The 12,595-nt window shown below is 47.8% G+C and overlaps 1 long non-coding RNA gene across 1 annotated transcript in view; it reads right to left on the bottom strand.

Annotated features, from left to right (window-relative positions):
• Positions 1-1,237: 1,237 nt before the first annotated feature.
• The window catches only part of LOC148149508 (uncharacterized), a 30,353-nt gene continuing 18,995 nt past the window's right edge, over positions 1,238-12,595 (bottom strand). The window contains exons 3-4 of the long non-coding RNA XR_015757785.1: positions 8,629-8,748; positions 1,238-1,611 (exon numbers count right to left, since the gene is read on the bottom strand). This is a non-coding gene — a long non-coding RNA (uncharacterized LOC148149508). The remainder of the gene's footprint in view (positions 1,612-8,628; positions 8,749-12,595) is intronic.

Here is a 12,595-nt window from a genome sequence, read left to right as displayed (position 1 = left end):
CCCTCGCACGGTCACCGTCTCTGTGACTCCCAGGGACGTGTAATCCTCCAGCTCCCTCTCCACTCTGCTCCCTCACAGCGTCACCATCTCTTTGACTCCCAGGGACGTGTAATCCTCCAGCTCCCACTCCACTCTGCTCCCTCACAGGGTCACCGTCTCTGTGACTCCCAGGGATGTGTAATCCTCCAGCTCCCACTCCACTCTGCTCCCTCACAGGGTCACCGTCTCTGTGACTCCCAAGTATGTGAAATCCTCCAGCTCCCTCTCCACTCTGCTCCCTCACAGGGTCACCGTCTCTGTGACTCCCAGGGATGTGTAATCCTCCAGCTCCCTCTCCACTCTGCTCCCTCACAGGGTCACCGTCTCTGTGACTCCCAGGTACGTGTAATTCTCCAGGTCCCTCTCCACTCTGCTCCCTCACAGGGTCACCGTCTCTGTGACTCCCAGGGATGTGTAATCCTCCAGCTCCCTCTCCACTCTGCTCCCTCACAGGGTCACCGTCTCTGTGACTCCCAGGTACGTGTAATTCTCCAGGTCCCTCTCCACTCTGCTCCCTCACAGCATCACCGTCTCTATGACTCCCAGGTACGTGTAATCCTCCAGGTCCAACTACAGTCTGCTTCCCTCACAGGGTCACCCTCTCTGTGACTCCCTGGGACGTGTAATCTTCCAGCTCCCTCTCCACTCTGCTCCCTCACAGTGTCACCGTCTCTGTGACTCCCAGGTACGTGTCCTCCTCCAGCTCCCACTCCACTCTGCTCCCTCACAGGGTCACCGTCTCTGTGACTCCCAGGTACGTGTCCTCCTCCAGCTCCCACTCCACTCTGCTCCCTCACAGGGTCACCTTCTCTGTGACTCCCAGGTACGTGTCCTCCTCCAGCTCCCACTCCACTCTGCTCCCTCACAGGGTCACCGTCTCTGTAACTCCCAGGTACGTGTAATTCTCCAGGTCCCTCTCCACTCTGCACCCTCACAGCGTCACAGTTTCTATGACTCCCAGGTACGTGTAATCCTCCAGCTCCCACTCCACTCTGCTCCCTCACAGAATCACCGTCTTTTTGACTCACAGGCGCATGTATTTCTCCAGCACCAACTGCAGTCTGCTCTCTCGCAGGGTCGCCGTCTCTGTGACTCCCAGGTACTTGTAATCCTCCAGGTCACACTCTAGTCTGCTCCCTCACAGGTTCATTGTCTCTGTAACTCCCAGGTATGTGTAATCCTCCAGCGCCCACTCTACTCTGCTCCCTCACAGGGTCACCGTCTCTGTGACTCCCAGGTACGTGTAGGCCTCGATCCTCAGTGCTGATTTATATCCTCCCACTTTGGTGCCTCCACCTCCTCGGTTTGAGTGAGCCTTAAGCTCCTGCTACAAGTTGCTCCCTCACATGGTCACTCCCTTGCTACTGATTTCCAGCCTCCTGTTCTGCTGTTTCTCCAACTCCGAGTCCCAGTCGACCTCGATCCTCGCTGCTGATTTATAATCTCCCGCTCTGTGCTTTTCATTCTCGGGTTCTTTCCCCTTGTGACTCCCAGTAATGGTAGGCCTCAAGCCTCAGCGGCGATTTATAACATCCCATTCCGCACTGCTCTCTTACAGGATCGCTGTTGTGCCTGGAAGACAGTGGAGAAAAAGAGGATTAGATAATACAGAGGGTGTTACAGTGATTGAGCGAACTATATGGGATGGAACAGGTTATCTGGGGAGCTAGGTAGACCTGCAGCAATGAAAGAAATTGGCTGCAAGATACAGCAAGAGGTGCAGACACTGAAGAAGGCAAAGGAAATAGAGAGATGGTGGCTTGTTCATGTCGGAGCTTTGTAGAGTCTAAAGGGCTTTTTCTGAGCTGCTTACAGAGATGTGTAGACTTCAACAAATGCAAATTAACAGCCAGCAAGTGTTGTATGGTACTGGAGACTGTGGGGTGTTACAGAGTTATAAGTTGCAGTAACTGGGGGGAATATAAACTTTTGGAGCTCTGACAGTGTTCAAGGACCCTCAGGGCATGAAGAGGAGCAGAGAAAGGGAGCATTCCATATAGTGGGATTGTAAGGGCTGGAAGTCCTGAGATGGATAAGGAGGAAGAAAAGTGCCAATTTAGCACACGCAACCATTCTAGAACATAGAACAGAACAGCACAGAACAGGCCTTTCAGCCCACGATGTTGTGCCAACCACTGATCCTCATGTATGCACCCTCAAGTTTCTGTGACCATATGCATGTCCAGCAGTCTCTTAAATGTCCCCAATGACCTCGCTTCCACAACTGCTGCTGGCAATGCATTCCATGCTCTCACAACTCTCTGTGTAAAGAACCCGCTTCTGACATCCCCTCTATACTTTTCTCCAACCAGCTTAAAACTATGACCCCTCGTGTTAGTCATTTCTGCCTTGGGAAATAGTCTCTGGCTATCAACTCTCTTTATGCCTCTCATTATCTTGGAGACCTCAATTAGGTCCCCTCTCCTCCTCCTTTTCTCCAATGAAAGGAGTCCGAGCTCAGTCAACCTCTCTTCATAAGATAAGCCCTCCAGTCCAGGCAGCATCCTGGTAAACCTCCTCTTCACCCTCTCCAAAGCATCCACATCTTTCCTATAATAGGGCGAACAGAACCGGACGCAGTATTCCAAGTGCGGTCTAACCAAAGTTTTATCGAGCTGCAACAAGATCTCACGACTCTTAAACTCAATCCCACTGTTAATGAAAGCCAAAACACCATATGCTTTCTTAAAAACCCTGTCCACTTGGGTGGTCATTTTAAGGGATCGATGTATCCGCACATCAAGATCTCTCTGTTCCTCCACACTGCCAAGAATCCTATCCTTAATCCTGGACTCAGCTTTCAAATTCGACTTTCCAAAATGCATTACCTCGCATTTATCCAGTTGAACTCCATCTGCCACCTCTCAGCCCATCTATGAATCCTGTCAATGTCCCCCTGAAGCCTACAACAGCCCTCTATACTGTCAACAACACCTCCAACCTTTGTGTTGTCTGCAAACTTGCTGACCCATCCATCAGTCCCCTCATCCAAGTCATTAATAAAAATTACAAAGAGTAGAGGCCAAAGGACAGCGCCCTGTGGAACACCACTCATCACTGACTTCCAGGCAGAAAATTTTCCTTCTACTATCACTCGCTGTCTTCTTTTGGCCAGTCAATTCTGCATCCAGACAGCTAGGTTCCCCTGTATCCCATTCCTCCTGACCTTCTGAATGAACCTACCATGTGGAACCTTATCAAATGCCTTGCTGAAGTCCATGTACACCACATCCACAGCTCGACCCTCATCAACTTTTCTAGTCACATCCTCAAAGAACTCAGTAAGGTTTGTGAGGCATGACCTGCCTCTCACAAAGCCGTGTTGACTGCATTTAATCAAGCCATGCTCTTGCAGATGGTCATAAATCCTGTCCCTCAGAATAATTTCTAACACCTTGCAGACGACAGACGTGAGACTGACTCGTCTGTAATTGCTGGGGATTTCCCTATTTCCTTTCTTGAAGAGAGGAATTACATTTTCATGCCACCAGCCCTCAGGTACGACTCCAGTGGAGAGCGAGGATGCAAAGATCTTGCAAGTAGTGAAGCAACTGCATTTCTCGTTTCCCAAAGCAGCCGAGGACAAATCTGGTCCAGGCCTGGCGACTTGTCAGTCTTAATGTTTGACAAAAGTTTCAGCACATCAGCTTCCTCTATCTCTATCCATTCCAGCATACACACCTGCTCAACATTGTAATTATAGAGATTTAGGAAGGGAACCTGTGCTGTCATTGATCACAGCTATATGGAGTTACAGAAGCTGAATGGGTGACAAATATACCAAGGGAGAAATTTTAGGTGACCAGAAGTTTAAACAAGAATAAAGACATTTTAGAGATGTCTAGCACAGATGGGAATGAAGGAGGAGAGGTATTGTGAGGTACTATAAGAATTCTGAGCAGAGAAGGATGTCACATATACAGAGAGAGGTGCATTGTCTGTATGTGTTTCAGACATGAGGAGTGTTGTCGCGCCTGCTGGAGGGGACACAGATAACAACTGTTCCAATGGCTGTTGCAATGGCAGACAGCTCACCACCACCTTCTCAGGGACAACTCCAAATCAACAGTAAATGCTGGCTCAGCCAACAAAGCTCATGTTCATGAATGGATGAATAAAATCTACAAGTAGCACTGAGGTCACTCAGGATGGGTCTTTCAACAGCCCTTCACAAACCCGGAAAAACTATACCCTGGAAGGACCGGAGTTCCCGATTCACGGGAACACCAGCATTTCCAAGGTGCCCTCCAAGCCACACTTCATCCTCCCAACACCCAAAGGATAAGAGTGGGTCAGGAAGGCAGCTCACCACCACCTTCTCCAGGGAATTACAGGTGGGAAGGTAAGGGTGAAACTCTGCTGTTTACAGCCAGACAGAAAAATAAATCTAGCGGTGGGTGTGAAATGAAATTTCGGTTTCAGAACAACATGCTGAGCATGGAGAGAGGATTTGTGTGATTGGCACAAGACAGAGAGTGAAGAAAGTTCACGATGGGAACTGGTGATGAGGGGAGCTCCGCAGGGGTCAGTGTTAGGACTACACTCGACACGTTATACATTTACAGTCTGGACAAAGAAAGTGAAGGGGTATGAGAAATGGGTTTCCAAGAAAGATCCCAGGGATGAAATTCATGTTATATGAGGAGCAGGTGAAGTCTCTGGACCTGCACTCGAAGTTTCAGAGGCGGCGGCAGAATCTCATTCAAACTTACAGAATACTGAGGGGCCTGGATGGAGTGGATGGGGGCCAGAGGACGAGCAGGAGAGACGAGGAGCCAAGGGCACAGCTTTAGAGTGAAGGGACGACCCTTTAGAGTAGAGATGTGGAGGAATTTATTCAGCCACAGGGTGATGGACCTGTGGAAATCACTGCCTCATGGGGCTGTGAATGCTAAGTAATTCAATGTATCTAAGTCAGAGATAGCTAGGTTTTTGATGAGTTAGGAGATCAAGGGTTACAGGGAGTAAGTCAGAGAATGAGGTTGAGAAACAATTCAGCCATAATCAAATAGTGGAATAGACCCGATGGAACGAATGGCCTAATTCTGCACCGATACATGATGGTCTTAAAGACTGCGCTTTTTTCATAGGTTTCTAAGTGTACAGTTATCATTTCTGGCATCTTGTTTCCCATACATTCCAGAACTTTCCTGATTATTACTGTCACCTCTTGGTTTCAGATCAACTGCAGAAAGCTACATCACAAAATAACTTGGGAATCACTGTGTATAAATCTCAGAAAGGTGGCATACAGAGCCAGCAGGACATAGAGAAGGCAAATGGAATGCTGGCATTGATTCCAAAGGGAATGGTGAATAAAATAGGGAAGGCTTGTAACAACTATAGAGAGCTCCAGTCAGCCGACATTGAGAATACTGTCAACAGGTTTGGTGCACTATCTCGAGGGAAGATGTCTTTGAATTGGAGGCAGCCTAGAGAAGGTTCACCAGATTGGTCTTCAAAATGGAGGGATATTGATGAGAAGAGGTGGAGAGGTTGAACTTGCAGTTATTTAAATTTAGAAAATGAGGCAAATTTATTGATACACCGAAGATTCTTGTGTTCTTACAGATTTGCTGTTTCACTGAACAAGGATCTGTAACTGGAGATAAAGAGGAATGCAGACACCAGAGAAGCTAACAGAGAAAAGCTGGATTGTAGAGACTGTAGAATGTTACAGAGTTTGGGTGGTTTGAGATCACTGTTGGTGGTTAGAGCTCAGATGGGTTGTCAGGCTGAAAAATGTCAAGGATAGTTACAGGATTATCAGTCCTGAAGGAGTTACAGAGATCAGGAGGAATACAGGGACTGGAGATTACTCAGACAATGGTGGTCGTTGGAGCTTCAGGAGATAGAGAGACTTGGAGGGTTGTCGGGACTGGAGATTACACAGATATTGGTGGTAGTTGGAGCGAAAGAAGTCTTTAGAGAAAGGGAAGGTTGTAGGCCCTGGAGATTAGACAGATTGGGTGGTATTTGGAGCTACAGGAGTTTATAGAGAAAGGGAGGCTTGGGCGGACTAGAGATTACACAGATTGGGGTGGTAGTTGGAGCTACAGGAGTTTATAGAGACCTTGAGGATTGTTGGTGCCGGGAATTACACTAACATGGACAATAGTTGGAGCTGCAGGAGTGTGAGAGATAGGGATGGTTGAAGGGGCTGGATCAGTTCAATCAGCCAGGGAGAAGTTTAGGGATTGGAGGGACCAGAGATACGGAGGGTTGTAGGGCTGCAGGAGTTCAGAGAGTTAGTGAGGACTGTGAAGGCAGGTTTGCAGCATTTCCATCAGTTACACAGAGATGTGGAGGGCTGTTCTGGAGGAGGTTACAGAAATCAACAGGGTTGCAGACACTGGAAGATATTACAAAGGCAGTAAGCTGTAGTATTTGAGGAGGTTACAGCGACCGGATGCATTGAGGAGTTGGAGGCTGCTATAGGTATTAAACATGCTGCAAGGGATCAATAACCTTACATCGATCAGGGGGATTGGAAGCTCTGGAGATAAAGAATGAGAATTGCAGTAACTGAAGAATATCACAGAGATGGGGAGTAACATATGAGTTAGAGGAGTTATAACATGAGATGAGCTGTAGGCAATGGAGTCAGGGAAGATACAGGGAGATCTGAAGGGATTACAGGTGATCAAAAGGACAGTGAGGCTTCTCAGTGCAGGATGGGGCAGTTTACGCAGGCAGGGAGTATTTTATGGAATGGTGCTATTTACAGAGATTATGTAGTTGTATAGAATTGAGGAACGAACAGAGATATGGAAGGCTCTGGTTACTGAAGACATTTGTTGATGTCGGATGCTGAGATTCTGGAAATTATATGGACCAGAAAGCTGGACAATCTGTCAGAACTTACAGAGACAGGAACAGCAATAGAGCCTGGAGACACTAACACAGATAAGGAGTATTGCAGACACTGGGGGAGGTTTCTGCTCTAGGGATGGTTGTAGGGGAGTGTAACGTTTACACACATAGGGGTGTAAGAGCTGGAGAAGGTTATGGAGATGATTAGATTGATGGGGAGACTGGAGGAGCTTACATTGGCAGGGCTAGTGTTAGCGACGGGCGAATGTTGCATAGTTAGTAAGTCTTGTCGAAACTGACCGGGAGAGTCACAAGCATTGGAGCTGGTTCCACAGATCGGGGGTGGGGTGGGGGGGCCGTTACAGGGACCTGAGAGGATTACGCAGATAGGGATGTTCACATTTTCAGAGTGTTTCAGGACTGGAAAAAGTTACACAGTTAAGGACGGAGCTGTGGGAGTTCACAGAGACTCGGACGTTTGAAGGCTTTGAGGCTGTTTATGGATATAGGGATATATTTAGGGACAGTAATATGGAATGCAGAGTGAGAGTTTAGATTAGATTCCCTTCAGCATGGGAATAGGTACTTCGGCCCAACAAGGCCACACCAACTCTCCAAAGAGTAACCCACACAGACCCACTTCTCCTTGACAATGTAACTAACATTATGGACAACTTAGAATGGCCAATTGACCTGACCTGTACATCTTTGGACTGTGGGAAGAAACAGGAGCACCGGGAGGAAACCCACATAGACACAGGGAAAATGTGCAAACTCCACACAGACAGTCACCCAACGCAGAAATCGAACCTGGGTCCCTGGTGCTGTGAGACACCATTGCTCACCACTGAGTCACCGTGCTGCCCCAATTTGCGAATTACACAAAGAGAGAATGTTTTGAGGTGCTGGGAGGGCTGCAGGGAGTGGAGGAGCAAACAGAGACGTGGAATGCTGTTGTGGCTTGAAAAGGGTCTGGAGGTGTTTATACAGATAAGAAGCGCGGTAGGGATGGGAGAAGGTTACTGTGGTCGCGTGACGCTGTAGGCCAGGTGGCAGGAGTGTTATAGGGCCTGCAGAAGGTTACAGTGATATCATGTTCTCCTGGGGCTTGAGGAAGGTACACAGATGTTTATTTTGGTCCAGGCTGGAGGATTTTACAGAAACGGGGGCACTGTAAGTATTGTGGAAGACTACAGAAATAGGGATTATTTTACTGAGTACAGTATGAGATTAGAGAGATTGGGCATGTTATCGACATTGGAGCAATTTACACATAGGGAGAGTCGTCAGCATTGGAGTAGGTTTCAAATATACAGCGGGAATATGGGGGGGGGGGGGAGTGGAGGTTATAAAAACAGGAAATTTTCTGGGAAGTACAAGCATTCAAGATACTGGTGCAAATGAGTTGGACCGAAAGGTATGTCTCCTTGCTGTATGACTCTATCACATGACAAGACACAGTGTGAGGGGGGAAATGTAGAACAGAAGGATCCCAGGTTTCAATACCATCTCCTTGGGGGGGAGACCTGCTTTCCCCTCTGTTGTACAGATCCTCACTAAGACAGCACAGGCCTGGATTGGTAACTGTCAACTTCCCATATTGACGTGGGAAGGCTCAGGTACAGCAGAGACAAAAGTAAAAAAGAGGGTGGAGATGGAGCCTGGAAACCATCATGACCTGTGTTCGTGCTTCAACACTGTATCTATGTCATGTCTTCTGGACCAAAACTCGATGCCTGAAATAAACTCTGCTCTGTGCAGTGAGAGTGATCCTACCTCACTGCAGGGTTTCCCGAAGGCTCCAGATCTCACTCTCCATCTCTCTGGCTGACCAACTGTCTTCAGTGTGGTGATGGACGAAACAGGAATTGGGAATTCTGTTGAGTCAGTGCCTTCCTGATTACCGACAGGAGACCGAGAAATAGACAAAATGGGAAATTAGACTGATGCAGTGAGGGTTACACATGGAGAATGGCACCGAGTCCCACAGAGATCTGGAAAATCCCAGTCTCCATCCCTGGCCTGTGCTGCTGCGTCTCCCTGAAGTGGAGAATTCTGTTGGCTCAGGATCTGGAGTAGCTGCAAAAGCTGCAGTCACCGACATCAATTAGACCTTCCAAGTGACAGATACCACATGGAGAGATACTGAGTGATATCACCAGAATTCAGGAAGGCATCACGATCAAACCACAGTCACGAAGAAGGTGCACTAGGATCAGTACTCAGGGATGAGGGAGCTATCAGTGGGCCAGGCAATGGCCTCGCGTTAATTTCACTCGACTGTTCATCCAGAATTTAATGCTGGTAGCAGGGATACCCATCTGACTACTTAATACCCTTTAAGTAAGGAAATATGTTATAGGTTGGCGGTCTGTCCTACATATCAATCCAGACCCAGAGCAATGTGTTTGACTCTCAAATGCCCTCTGAAATGGTCTGGCAAACCACTCAGCTCTAAGATTGGTCAGGGTTGGCCTGGGATGTTGCCCAGCCAGAGACAGCAACATCCCATGAGTGCATTAAAACCAACCCTGCTGGGAGCAGAGTCCTGGCCAATCATGTCGGTTGGTTTATGGACAGGGCTTTAAACTGATAGAGAGGATGCAGGGACAGGGTTCAGGTGAAACCAGCTTTCCAAATCAAAAGAAAAAATGTGAAGCCTCGGAACCGCACGGGGATGTGGCTGAGGACAAGCAGAAAGGAACAGGAAGGGACAGAGCTAAACTAAAACTGTACACCAACGAATAGGATTGTGACAGGAAAGAGGAAATTATCATTTTTTTTGGAATGGACAAAGTATCTGCATTACGGTGACTTGTGACACAGAGAAAAATGAGATTTAGTCAGCAGACAGACATGATTACAGGTTGAACAAAAGGTGAAACGTAAATATTCAACGGTAAACAACCTTACAGATCTCAGGCAGAAGAGCAAGATGGGAACCATGACACTAATGGATAACACAGGTATTACAGAGAAAGCATTTGGCCTCAGATTATGCAGCTGAATCAGCCTGAATGCAAATTCTGGATGTTGTGTCAAAACCACAAGCAGGAGAACAGTTTTTATGCTGCCTTGCAGTATTTCATTGCTTATCCCTGCATTAAACAAAAATTCATTAGAATTTGTAGCAAAGGAGGTGTGATCAATCTGGGAGACTTCAATCTTTGTATAATCTGGGACAGACACATTGGCAAGAGTGATATTATCCGAGATCCTCCTTGAATGTTTTTGTCTGTGTTTCTTTGAATAACACATTGTGCAAATGGCTAGGGATGTCACTATCTCAGATCGACCGTTGGGTGATGAAGCTGAGTGAATGCATAATATCACACCGAGATCCTCCAAGAAATTATACCGGAATTCAAAGAGATTATGACATTTTAAAGTGACCAGAAAGCAAATCCGAGCGTTAGTAACAAAGCCAATTTCATGATCTAGAGAGAGAACTGACCAAGGTAAACAGGGGAAACAGACTGAAATGGCAGGCTGTAAATGAACAGTGGAAAACATTTAGAGCCAGCGAGACCTAGAGACGTACAGCACATAAATAGACCCTTCGGTCCAACTCGTCCACACCGACCAGATATCCTTTCCTAATCTCGTCCAATCTGCCATTACTTGGCCCATATCCCAATAAACCCTTTTTATTCATATACCAATCCAGATGCGTTTTGAATTATGCAATTGAACCAGCCTCCACCACTTCCTCTGGCAGTACATTCCATACATACCCACACTCTGCATGAAAAGGTTGCCCCTTAGGTCCCTTTTAAATCTTTCATCTCTCACCCTAAGCCTATGCCCTCCAGCTCTGGTCTCCACCACCCCAGGGAAAAGAACTTGTCTGTTTATCCTACCCATGCCCCTCATGATTTTATAAACCTCAAGAATGTCACCCCTTAGCCTCTGTCGTTCCAGGGAAAACAGTCTCAGTCGTTTCAGCCTCTCCCGATAGCTCAAATTCTCCAATCCTGGCAACATCCTGGTAAAACTTTTCTAAACACTTGCAAGTTTCACAACATCCTTCCAATAGGAAAAAGACCAGAACTGCATGCAATATTTCAAAAATGCCCTAACCAGTGTGCTGTACAGCTGCAACATGACCTCCAAACTCCTATAATCAATGCTCTGACCAATAAAGGAAAGCATACCTAACACCTTCTTCACTATCCGCTTACCTGGGTAACACTTACGGGGGCACGGGCGTGGACATGGATTGGAACTGTGGGTGTGACGGGCGGGGGGGGGCAGGCGTGGACATGGATTGGAACTGTGGGTGTGACGGGCGGGGGGGGCGGGCGTGGACATGGATTGGAACTCTGGGTGTGACGGGCGGGGGGTGCGGGCGTGGACATGGATTGGAACTGTGGGTGTGACGGGCGGGGGGGGGGCGTGGACATGGATTGGAACTGTGGGTGTGACGGTCGGGGTGCGGTGTTGAACAGGTTTGGGGATGGGCTGAGAGTGATGTCAGACGTGTCTGGGAGGTGGGGACGGATGGAGGGTGGTGTCGGACGGTTTTGGGGGCGGGATTCGCTGTTGGGTCGGTTTGGGGGCCGACATTGAGGGGGCGGATGGGGGCGGTGTTGGCTGGGTTTGGAGGCGAGCGGGGTGTGTTTTTGGGGTCTGACAGGGTGTGGGGGCTCGCTCATGGCTTGCTGCTGCCGAGTCACCTGAACAGGGAGCAGACTGGAATGAAAACTCCGAGCCCCAGAGGAAAGGCATTGAATTGATTAACCGAATAATCAATTATCCAAACGAAATAGTGTCTGTCCATCTCGTTCAGATAATCGAGGTTCCTCTGTAAACCATCTGGACTACAGCCTGGTGTTGTGTGAGTTTTACCTTCACCCAATCAACCCCTGCTCAATCCTGCTGAATGGTAGCAATATTGGCCCAGTTCCAGTTTAAGACCTAAATCTGTCAACCTGTCTGATCTTTTTCCACAATTATGTTAAAACAAAGACAATTGTGGTGACTGGATGCAATGTGCTCTCCGACTGATACTTCAGTCACTTGCCTGACCTCGTTTTCTGAGGACAGGTCCAGTGTTGCACCTGCCTGAGTCGCGTAGAGCCATCTACGTTTTGATTTAGGAAACTTTCTTGGACACATTTTACAAATTCCACACAGTACAGGCCTTTTACACTCTGAGTGACCCAGTCAATCCAGGGGAAGTTAAAATCTCCATCCAATACTACTCTATTATTTTTATAAATACCTGCACACTGACTACACATTTGCCCCTCTCATACCCGCTGGCTATTTGAGGGTCTAGAACATGATCCCAGCAGACTGACAATCCCCTCTTTGTTTCTAACTTTTAAATTTACGGCCTCATTTGATGGCTGCTTAACAGGATTGTCTCGATGCACAGGTGTTATGTCCTTCCTAATCAAAAGGACAACTCCCCCTCCTCACTTACTTGCCTTTCTGTCACGCCTGTAGTTTCTTTATCCTGGAACACTGAGCTGCCAGTCCTGCCCTTCTCTCAGCCATGTTTCTGTTATGGCTATAATATCCCAGTCCCCAGAGCGAACCCATGCTCTGATCTCGTCTGCCTTACCAGTCAGGCCACGTGTATTGAAATAAATGCCCATTAAACCAGATGTCATTTCCCTCCCTCGACTGTGCCCCTGGCTACTGCAGAAAATACGGAGATATGGCATTGAGGGTGAGTTGGAGGTTTGGATTAGGAATTGGCTGGATGGAAGAAGACAGAGGGTAGTAGTTTATGGCA

The sequence above is a fragment of the Chiloscyllium plagiosum genome, unplaced genomic scaffold (assembly GCF_037043375.1).
Source record: "Chiloscyllium plagiosum isolate Xiang-an unplaced genomic scaffold, Cpla_swu_hap1 HiC_scaffold_8, whole genome shotgun sequence".
Classification (NCBI taxonomy): domain Eukaryota; kingdom Metazoa; phylum Chordata; class Chondrichthyes; order Orectolobiformes; family Hemiscylliidae; genus Chiloscyllium; species Chiloscyllium plagiosum.
Note: the sequence above shows the minus strand (reverse complement) of the source record. Positions and strands in the feature narration are given on the sequence as shown.